General features: G+C 35.6%; 2 protein-coding genes across 3 annotated transcripts in view; both read right to left on the reverse strand.

Annotated features, from left to right (window-relative positions):
• LOC138977285 (neuralized-like protein 4) overlaps window positions 1–3558 on the reverse strand; it is a 118481-nt gene that overhangs the window by 52812 nt on the left and 62111 nt on the right. The gene's annotated exons all lie outside the window — the stretch shown is intronic.
• LOC138976563 (E3 ubiquitin-protein ligase TRIM33-like) overlaps window positions 1–3558 on the reverse strand; it is a 57277-nt gene that overhangs the window by 28231 nt on the left and 25488 nt on the right. The gene's annotated exons all lie outside the window — the stretch shown is intronic.

Raw genomic sequence — 3558 nt, forward strand, 5'->3', positions numbered from 1 at the left:
TGGTGTCAGCTAAAACAAAAAGACATAAACATAACAAACACTGGTGTCAGCTAAAACAATAAGACATACACATAACAAACACTGGTGTCAGCTAAAACAATAAGACATACACATAACAAACACTGGTGTCAGCTAAAACAATAAGACATACACATAACAAACACTGGTGTCAGCTAAAACAATAAGACATACACATAACAAACACTGGTGTCAGCTAAAACAATAAGACATACACATAACAAACACTGGTGTCAGCTAAAACAATAAGACATACACATAACAAACACTGGTGTCAGCTAAAACAATAAGACATACACATAACAAACACTGGTGTCAGCTAAAACAATAAGACATACACATAACAAACACTGGTGTCAGCTAAAACAATAAGACATAAACATAACAAACACTGGTGTCAGCTAAAACAATAAGACATAAACATAACAAACACTGGTGTCAGCTAAAACAATAAGACATACACATAACAAACACTGGTGTCAGCTAAAACAATAAGACATACACATAACAAACACTGGTGTCAGCTAAAACAATAAGACATACACATAACAAACACTGGTGTCAGCTAAAACAATAAGACATACACATAACAAACACTGGTGTCAGCTAAAACAATAAGACATACACATAACAAACACTGGTGTCAGCTAAAACAATAAGACATACACATAACAAACACTGGTGTCAGCTAAAACAATAAGACATACACATAACAAACACTGGTGTCAGCTAAAACAATAAGACATACACATAACAAACACTGGTGTCAGCTAAAACAATAAGACATAAACATAACAAACACTGGTGTCAGCTAAAACAACAAGACATAAACATAACAAACACTGGTGTCAGCTAAAACAATAAGACATAAACATAACAAACACTGGTGTCAGCTAAAACAATAAGACATACACATAACAAACACTGGTGTCAGCTAAAACAATAAGACATACACATAACAAACACTGGTGTCAGCTAAAACAATAAGACATAGGCTAAACACAACAAACACTGGTGTCAGCTAAAACAATAAGACATAAACATAACAAACACTGGTGTCAGCTAAAACAATGAGACATAAACATAACAAACACTGGTGTCAGCTAAAACAATAAGACATAAACAAAACAAACACTGGTGTCAGCTAAAACAATAAGACATAAACAAAACAAGCACACACACACACAAAAAACACACACATACAAAACAAGCAAATCCCAGTTGGCACAGAACACCCCCAGGCTGGTGAGTTGTGGAATATGTCCAGATGCAGAATTGTTCTTATTACTTGTCAAAAACCTGGCTAGATCTTAGATGAGGAGCAGAACACTTTACATGGGAAGCCATGTGCCTTTAAAGAGAACTAGCAAGCATAGTGATATTAATAGACTGTAGTTATGTAAAGACGTTCAACAAGAATAGAAACCATCATCTGGGTACAGTTCTGTGCTTTGTATTGAAATTTAACGGTCGGTATAAAAAAAATTCAATTAATATATTTTGAAATTTTGGCTGCATTAAAATATTGTGAAGCGTGTGACCCCATTTCCGATCCCTTATTTTCTGCCACTGACACAAACTCTTTCTTTCTTTCTTTATTTGGTGTTTAACGTCGTTTTCAACCACGAAGGTTATATCGCGACGAGGGAAAGGGGGGAGATGGGATAGGGGAAAGATAGAGCCACTTGTTAAGTGTTTCTTGTTCACAAAAGCACTAATCAAAAAATTGCTCCAGTTGCTTGCAACGTAGTACAATATATGACCTTACTGGGAGAATGCAAGTTTCCAGTACAAAGGACTAAACATTTCTTACATACTGCTTGACTAAAATCTTTACAAACATTGACTATATTCTATACAAGAACCACTTAACAAGGGTTAAAGGAGAAACAGAATCCGTTAGTCGCCTCACACGACATGCGGGGTGCAGAGAAACAAGGATGTGGAAAAGAAGACTTTTGGTAAGTGAAATAAAGGTGATGGATCCAGTCAGGTAGAAATAAGACAACAAGAAAAGAATTGGAAAACTGCAGGGAATAGTAGGGAGAGTTTTCTTGGAAGGAAATATAGGTGAAAGGACTGGTAAGGCAGAAATAAAACAAAAGAAGAGAAGAAACAGAACCGTTAGTCGCCTCTTACGACATGCCGGTTAGCATCGGGTAAATTCTTTCTAGTCCCAACCAATATGGGACTCCCCCTAACCCGCAGGGGGTGACACAAACTCTGAAATGAAATAGAAAGGATTGTTTTCTCATTATTATAACTAAAACTGCGACCAATCACATAATTCATGAATCACCCATTTTAAAGATTTCGTGCTGATATTATCTTACTGAATCAACTAAGGGTTGATAAAGCAAACATTCTACATACATTATATACAGACAGAGACATGTACATTCGCCACAATCTTAGTATCATTTTACTCTACAAACACACACATTTTTCACGGCTGTATATATGTGCATGTATTTCCATAGCAATGCATTTGTTCTGAAACAAACTGATCAAAGGTAACAGCTAGAATTCTTGTGCTATCCAGATTATACATGTACTGCCTAAACACATCAGCCCAAACAGGAACTGTTTTCTCTTGATATTAAAACGTTCGCAAACTCGTCACGTTTTGAATCTCTCGTCTTAACCGATGGACACAATACCCTTATTCTTGGATAAACTCATTTATAAAAATAAAAAACACGTTATTTGAACATTGTGTGTGGCTTTACAAAAACAAAAAAAGCATTGGCAATATGTAATATATATTTTCTTCAGAAAAAGTGCGAAGCATTTCTTATTTTATCATATATTGTGACGATGCGGTGCAACTTTACTACACAAATTACGTGGAAAACGTACACAATTGTAGAATTTCAATTTAAATCAAACGCTGGCGTAATTTTACACAAGAATTTGGAATCTGTGCACACAACTCCAATTTCGTGAACATTCATAATTCAAAAAGTAAACCGAATAACTGCCGAGTTTCAATAAATGCGCAAAAACAATATTAACTCCTATTAAGGGAAAAATAATGGAGTCATCTCTGAAAAATGTGAGAGGAACACTCCCCTGTTTAAAGTTGTTACACTGACTGACATCTTTGTATTTTGATGTACCGAAAATGAGAACATGTCGACACCAAGAAATCCTAGACATGGCCTGGAGATAAGAACCTCGCCTTGTCTCATTACTTTACCTTACTTTAATCAAAAGTAAAATCCTCTCTTTTAATCAACATCTATGACTTAATATTTTTTCACACAATTTGCAACCCATCTTTTGGCAAATTGTTTGAGCAGAACAAATCTTATCTTTAAATTTAACGGTCCAGAAAGCCCTATCAAATGCCTTTCCAGAATCAGTCATCAATAGAAGACCAGGCGCTTTGTTTTCATTCAAGTATAACATTCTGTTGTACACACAAAACACAAGCAACAACAACAAAAACACCAAACACATCAACATCAATGAACTGAATGGTAAACGCCAGCTAAAGTCATTGCCATGGAAACAGTCTCTTTGTTTGGTCTGGTGACC

This window comes from Littorina saxatilis, linkage group LG9 (assembly GCF_037325665.1).
Source record: "Littorina saxatilis isolate snail1 linkage group LG9, US_GU_Lsax_2.0, whole genome shotgun sequence".
Classification (NCBI taxonomy): Eukaryota; Metazoa; Mollusca; class Gastropoda; order Littorinimorpha; family Littorinidae; genus Littorina; species Littorina saxatilis.